Source organism: Numida meleagris, chromosome 2, assembly GCF_002078875.1.
Source record: "Numida meleagris isolate 19003 breed g44 Domestic line chromosome 2, NumMel1.0, whole genome shotgun sequence".
Classification (NCBI taxonomy): domain Eukaryota; kingdom Metazoa; phylum Chordata; class Aves; order Galliformes; family Numididae; genus Numida; species Numida meleagris.
This window is the reverse complement of record NC_034410.1, coordinates 46,880,405-46,888,568: the sequence shown is the minus strand read 5'-3', so window position 1 is coordinate 46,888,568 and position 8,164 is coordinate 46,880,405. Positions and strand designations below refer to the sequence as shown.

Genomic DNA, 8,164 nt, shown 5'->3' with positions numbered 1-8,164 from the left:
TCTTGTAGTGGATGCCCAGCCGTGATGGAGATGGATCTACCTCCATCGGCTCTTCCTCAGGAGGTAGGTCCACCTCCATCGGCTCGACGTCGCTCTCCACGGGATCTATCTCCATGGGCTCCGGTTCGGGCTCGCTGCTGCTCTCCTGCAGGCGACGCTTCTTCGCTGGAGGAGGATCCATCCCCCTCCACCACAGCGGTCACCACGGGCAGGAAGGGAATTCGCAAGGTGCTCCTGTCAGAGGGCTCTGCCACTCAAGTCGCCAGTCAAAGACCGACTGAGATGCTGGGCTCCGGGTCCCCGTTTTTATAGGGGTCCAGGAGGGAGGCGGCTCGTGAGATCACAGTGCCGTGGCATAGCAACCCTAACGACATCCCATGACAACAAAAATGTACCGTTGGGCGGTGGGTGGCTGTGGCCCCCACGTTGCCCTGGTGCTGCTAGTGGGATTCTGCAGGCCTCCATTTTGAACCAGTAACGTTTTCATCCATGACTCCAATAAAGATGTGAAAGTTATATTAAATAACAGTGTGCTCACGTGATGCTAAACTGGGAAGTGCATTGACTCCCTGGGATGGTGCAGTCCTGGCTCTGTGCCCAGGTCAGGGGGATGAGGGGCTGGAGAGCAGCACTGTGGAAAGGGATCTGGGGGTTCTGGTTGGCAGCATGTTGAATCTGAGTGGGCTCTCAGACCCACTGCGTTTTGGGCCCCCAGCTCCGTGCCATCCCCTCCACTGCTCCCCCACCTCCCGCCACTATGAGGATGACTTGAGTAAGGTGCAACACCATATTCAGTGCGAACACAGAAAAGCAGGAAACTCCTCAGCCATGAGGACAGCGGAAACCCTCGAGTCGGAGAATGGTTCAAGGAACAGCCTCACACATACACGCACGCCCTGTGTGTGCCAGAGTTTATTATTCAAAAAATTTCCAATGATTGGGTATGAGCACCAGTCTTACAGAAAACAAAGGAATTAACAATTTGTGAAGTCCCACAGTTAAAATATCAACAGAGCCTACAGCCAACCTTGGGCTTTGGCTTATTTTTTTTTTTTAAAGAAGAAAAGAAGTTGGTAGAACACAAAACCCTCAGTGTTTTTTCTACAAGTTTCCCCTCCAGTTTGCAGACAGTATTTTTCCACACATTGTGTCCTTATAAAATGAAGCAACTCACGTACAGGAAAAGAGTACAGCCGTACAAGAAAAGCCTCAACAGCCCAAATGAGAGTAGGTCCTTTTCAGTGAATATCCATTAAAGGCACAAACCTGTTTTGGGGGAAAAACATCACATACAAAACAAGACCTACTTTAGTAAATAGTGAAGGGGGGTGGGGAGGATGAAGCTATGGCAGCACCTACTGCGTCATTGCTCCAAAGAGAAACTCTGGCCAAACGTTTGGGAAAGGATGAAGCACAAATGATCACAAGGGTACACGTCTGAGATATACCAAAGACCTGATGCTAACTCTCATCATAACTGCAGAAGTTACTACAATCTCTTTAAAGGCTGCATCACTGAGCAGTTCCTTTAATGTAAATATCAATGACAAACTGAAGACATCTGCAGAGTAATAGCAAGTTCTTCTATATTCCTAGCTACCAGTAAATGTACAAATGATCACATGTACAGTTTCATTGCTCAAAAATATAATCCTTAAAATGGAAATAAAAGACCGATACACAGTGCCTTTAAATGTCCTTACAATACAAACTACCCGAAACACAAGTCTTCCTTTTTATATACAAATTAAGCACTGATCCACAGCGCTTACTATTGAAATTGTAACCCATCCCCCTGCCCCCCCAACTCCCAGCCACAGAAGTGAGTAGGCAAACTATAAAGAAAGTATGGGAAATCACAAGTCAGTTGTGCTCCGCATGCACATTCAAGAACATTCAACACTCAAGGCCTGCTAACTGTAATGGGCCAATAGTGCCTTTGTTTTATTCTCATCACAGTCAACCTCTGACTTCAATTTATGTTTCAGGCTGTATTCTTCAGGTAAAAGCATAGATTTAAGTATGTGCCAGTTGCCATTAAGACATGTTTCTCTGTTAACAATTACATTAAACAACGTATTAGCTAATGGTAGTCAGAAATTGTCTGTGTTCTTTATTTCGCTCAACAACTTGCAAGAAAGTACAAAAGCTAAAAAAAAATTCTCACATACCTAAAGAGTAATAATCCCTTCATTGTCTGCTGCAAAAAGTCTAATGGAATCTTTGAAGAGGAGCGTAAAGGCAGCATTTATAACACGAGGTGTTAGTTCACTTGGATTTGCCTGTATAGAAAGCAACAAGAAAGTAAATTAGTACTTAAAAAAACAGTAGAACTTACTTCAAAATGAGAGACTGTTATGTAAAACTGAGCCTCAAGTACCTACCTCAAAATCAAGGAGTGCATCGTGCTAGTTCTGTATGACTGGAAGGGTTTTCAGAAGCTTTTCAGCATTCATGGTCCTCATTACTCCATCCATCCTACAGGGCAGAAGACGTGTTTACAGGTTACCAAGAAACCTCAGCAATATTATGCTGTTTCCACACCATCAGATTACTTCAAAGGGTCAAAAGGAGCACCATGTATGATAAGCTCAAGAACAATCAGTATTTCCCCCGCCATACACACAAATGAGAGGCTAAACAAGCAGAAAAATGTCTTACTCGATTTTCGTTTTGGTGAAGTCAACTGCCACAAGTCTATATGAAAGCAGTTTTTCATTCAAGCATCTGCTATACTGCCTAATGAAGGTAGATAGCTCATAGCCTAAAAGTTAAGCATTTGTAAGTTAGATATTTTGAAGTGGTACAGTTTCCTCCAAGCTCTTTTCAAGAACTATTCTCCTACTAGCCCATTTTACATCAATTTGCTTAAGAGCAGCGCTTTGCAGACATATTCCAGGGTCTTGAGATTCACTGTTTTCCTCTTTGACATGCGGAGTTACAGCTTCTTCCCAGTTTGCTAAGATGAGGAATGCATTCCTTGCAATTATGACAGTAAATGCCTACAACACGAAGAAGTAGGCAAAAACCAAGCAGCTTTTACTACAATGTTCTAATCAGAAATCAGACTGAAAACATACTCCTATAGTAAAACATAGAGGTCTTTGGGATTTATCTCACTATCCACACAGTATGTTCCACGCACCTTAACAGTTCACTTTTACTTTTGAGATACTGAAGTGCAATCAAAGTTCAAAAGAGAGCAGTGTGCTAAAATTCATCAGGTTTACTCTACGTAGTGCAAGCTTACTATTTCAAACTTACAGCTCTGTAAGGACGATACATACATTACAGGCAAACTTTTAGTACTCATTTTGTTAACTCAGTTTCACCTTCTTGGGTATACATGCTTGGTCAGATATTCTTTGGTGCCTCATGCAATACAAATCATAATACTCTTATCTAAATGTCACTTGTCTCCCAGAGTACACCAACACAGGTACCAATCACAGAGCAAAAAAGCAATCAAAGATCCTTACCCTGCATGGCACTTTTGTCCAGGTAGTTATTTAAATTGAACAATGTGTTTCAGGATGCAAGATACTGGATAAAGCGCTGGTGGTGAAAAATATTGAGTCAAATTTTTGTTGCGACCGTCAAAACATTTAGACGTATTACAAGAAAACTACACTTAAACTGTAACTGATTCTAGTAACCTCCAACAACAGAAATTAGTTAAAGAGTCAAAAAAACTTGAAACTGCTGGTGAGCAAAACCTCTAACAAACAAAACAGTGTATATGGTAAAAGCATGACTTGAAATAAAAAGATATAGAATAATAGAATCATAGAATTGCTCAGGTTGGAAAAGATCTCCAAGATCATCAAGTCCAACTGCAACCTAACCATACTACTCCAACTCTTAACAACCCACCACTAAATCATGTTCCTGAGCACCACATCCAAACAGTTTTTAAACACATTCAGGGATGGTGACTCAACCACCTCCCTGGGGAGCCTATTCCAACAACTCTTTCTGTAAAGAAGTTTTTCCTGATATCCAACCTAAACCTGCCCTGGCGCAACTTGAGGCCATTTCCCCTTGTCCTGTCACCTGTCAGAAGAGACCAACACTGCCCTCACTGCAATCACCTTTCAGGTATTTGAAGAGAGCAATAAGGTCTCCCCTCAGCCTCCTCTTCTCCAGACTAAACAGCCCCCGTTCCTTTAGTCACTTCTCATAGGGCATATTCTCCAAGCCCTTCACAAGCCTTGCTGCCCTTCTTTGGACCTGCTCCAGCATCTCAATGTCCTTTCTGTATTGAGGTGCCCAAAACTGAACACAGTAAATGGCTGCCCGGCAGAAGACTAGTAATCCTAGGGGGAGGTGGTTAGGTTAACTTTGTATGTTTCGAACAGACAAGATAGAAAACGCAAAATGAGAGCTCCACCTAAGTTACCTGAGTTCCCACACTTCTGCTGCCACTGTACAAGCCAGAGACAGGTTTCCTTCCTTCCTTGAGTAACAATGTAGTTTACAATAATGCTCCTAGAACTGTGGTAAAGAGCAGCACTGGAGCTGATATAATTTAGAGTTTCCAACATACTGATCAGACTAAAGAACACTGAAGTTCTAAAAAATATCAGCTAGCTCAACAAATAATAGAAGAGTAAGAAACAAAGCATTTAGACAGCAAGGTTGTATTAAACACTTTTCTTTCAAGTTTCCCATACATAACTCCAATGATGGCAGTTTCTGTGCTTTCTAGCTTCTTGACCTATGTCTGAGTCCATAAGCGATTATGATCAGTAGGGCTTCTGGGGCTAGTTACATCTCTGATCTGAACCCCCAGATGCATCCATTCAAAGCTAAGGAACAGTTTCAGTACGGATGTAAAAATACAGCTCTTTTCTGCTGTAAAATGCTACATGAAAAAAAAAGATACCAACTAGTAACCCAGGACTCTAAGCTCCGATTTTTTTCCTATAGTTCAACATTGGCTTTTGTGTTTTTTTGTTTTTGTTTTTGTTTTTTATTTCACATTTTAATTTCACATTTCAGCATGTAGGTATCAACTATATCAGAAGAAGAGAGTAAAATACACATACTGATTTACAGTATTCAGTTTAGCTTTGTAGCTGGAATAAGTCATGCCTTCCAAGCAGCGAATTTCACTTCAGATTGTCCCTTAGTTTCACCCTACTACCTGTTGAAATATAAAAAACACTATTACAGAGGCCTTGACAGAGCTAATTACATCTTACCTCGTTTCCATACATCATGAGGTGGTGTGTTGCAATTAGAGCTTTGAATACTGTAACCCAGTTATTGCTTGCAGTTCTCTCAAATAAGAAATTGGTGTTTCTTTGAAGAAAACTCAGTTTTGCCTGCCTTGCAGGTGGGTAGAGTATCACTGCCAGATGGGCACCACATCTTGTGGCTGTCGCTCAGTGCCCCCACTGCCTTCCTTCTCTGAGGCTTTATTCAGCTGGTGCTGGCAAGAAAACATGGATTTAATATCACTGTGTGAACAGACAACTCTTCTGACCTAGTGCAGCTGCAAAAGTCATAGTTCCTTCTCATGTCTCAGATGCTTTTCCTTGCATTACAGCACCTCTGCCTGCCCAGTTGCACTCAGTTCACACCCACAGCTCCTCCTCCTGCTGGCCTCCTCTCTTGAAAATGCAACTGTTAGGAGCTCTTTGGTGCTCCCACCCAGTCCTTGCTATCTTAGCACCACCTCACTCATGTTTGCTTTAACTGTGTTAAATACCATCTCAAATACAGCTTTGTTTTTGTCTCCTTTGTCCGTCCCAGAAGGACTGAGTGAGCAGATGACCAAAATTCGTCTAATTTCCAGCTTAACATACTTGCATTCCTTTATACTATTTTGCTCATTATTGTTCATTACCTTGCATGAATGCCCACCTCCCTTAGCGTTGTGCTTCTGGCCTCTGTGATTACGTACAGGCAGCAGTCATTTCCTCTTCCAGCCCTTGTCTGGCTGAATCACCCGCACACTTTTAACAGTAACTCATTATAAAATCTCTCCAATGCCTTATCTGCAAACACCATGGCACCTACATGCAGCAGAATTTAAAAATACAGCGTTGCATAACAGGAAGAAATCTTTGCAATGGGACATTGTAGCCAGCAGAAGCCCTGGCACTGCACTCAGATGCAGATGGGTTGGAGCAGCCCAGGGTCTGGGCTCAGAACTTGCTTTTGTGCTGGGCTGCATGTTGGGACCTACCAGATGAAACCCATCATAAGACTCATCCGTAATCTCTGAGCCAGCCTTTATGGTGAAAAGAAAGGACAGGCTTTGTGTCCTTCAAGAGAAACTAGGTAAAGCAATCACTGGGAAACAACAGAAACATTCCTTTAATGGAGCAGTAGAAAATCAATGCTGGCAAATACCAGAGAAAAAATAGGCGATCTGGAGTTCAGTGCTGGGAACTGAAAATTAAAAGAGAGAATTACCATTAAGTCATTTCTCTCTCTTGCCATCTAAAAAGAGGAAAAATCATGCACAATTTGAGCCCTTTCTTTAATATACAGAGTTACTGCAATTTAAACATGAATTTGTGCTTCACGTGGGGATCTATAAGATGTTTATAGAGCAGATCCTGCTGCCTCTGGTGTGTTTCCAAACGTGTCTCCATCCACTGCTGTCATCTAATGGCATTGCCCTGCCATTAGAGCTGATGCTCTGCCTCAGGGCCTTATCCAGACAGCCGAAGTAGAGTGAGCTTCACTGTCAGCATACAGAACAATCTAATCTGCTATGTAATCTTAAAAAAACGAAGGAAATAGACATGTTTTATTCTGTAAAAGAAATTTCCCATAAAAATTATTTCTATAAGGCTTATCCTGTAAAATGAAATTAAGATTCTTAGGAGTGTATAATTGCTTACAAGGTCAATGCAATGTGCAAGTGATAAATTTCCTTTCCTTTTGGTCTCTCCAGAGCTAATGATCACTGCATCATTTCGATCCAGACTTGGTGAGGCCCTGCTAGAAATAAATAAAAGCGCTAATTTTCTCAGTTTATCAGGAATTATGTCCATCTATTCTATCAGGAATTTGCTCTGAAGAGCAAAGGACAGTAAACCTAATATCTCTATGCCACTCCAAAGAGCCCAAGAAGGTTGGTCTTTCTCAGGACTGGTGCTGCAGAGTGGCTGCAAGATTCATAGTCTGCAGAACGGTAGAGGACAAAGCAATGAAATTTCCAATTTGGGTTATTTTTTTGTCCTAAGAATTCAATAAAACCATTGGCAAGTTGCAATGACAAAAAAAAAAAAAAAGAAAAGAAAAAAAAAATAAAACCACACTGATATTTTGCAATCTGAAAGCATAAAAAAAGAGGGAGAAAAATAAAAGAATGCCATGTTGAAATCAGCAGGACAAAGGGCCAGCTCTGCCTACTAAACAGCTTTATATTTTATGCCAGCCTTCAGCATTCAAAAACCATGAATCACACCCTTCACCGTCTCCTCACTCACATAATATGGTTTAAAATTTCTTCCTGCTGGGGTTAAGGTAATGAAGAATAATCCCTTCTGTAACAATAAGTAACACAACACAAAGCTGAATCACAGAATCACAGAATGGCTAAAGTGGGAAGGGACCTCTCGGTCCATCTTGTCCAACTCACGCTCCAGCAGGGCCACCCACAGTGGGGTTCCCAGGCCCATGTCCAAGCAGCTTTTCTCCAAGGAGGAAACTCCACAGTAAGAAACTCCACTCTGGGCAGCCTGGGCACAGAAACTCCACTCTGGGCAGCCTGTGCCAGTGCTCTGTCACCCACCCAGCACTAAAATGCTTCCTGGTGTTCAGAGGGAGCTCCTATGCTCCACTTTGTGCCCATTGCTTCCTGTCCTGGCAAAGGGCACTGCTGGAAAGAGCCTGGCTCTGTCCTCTTTGCAGCTTCCCATCAGGTATTTCTACACATTATTGAGATTCCTCTGAGCCTCCTCTTCTCCATGCTGCACATTCCAAGCTCTCTAAGGAGAGGTGCTTCTTTTTAAGTATCCTAGTTTTCCAGGACATTTGGACTGGAAAACGGTGATTTCCCCTCCAAGCAGCAAGTAGAAGAGTTGGTCCATAGTATAGCAAAACACAGTAGTTTGGACTGGTCTGTATTTTCTACTGCAACTATTAAATAATTAGAAATATTTGTGATACAAATTGGGCTATAAGGGATTCTGACAGGAGAGAA

At 42.3% G+C, this 8,164-nt stretch overlaps 1 pseudogene; it reads right to left on the bottom strand.

Annotated features, from left to right (window-relative positions):
- Positions 323-7,640, bottom strand: LOC110393470 (annotated as a pseudogene).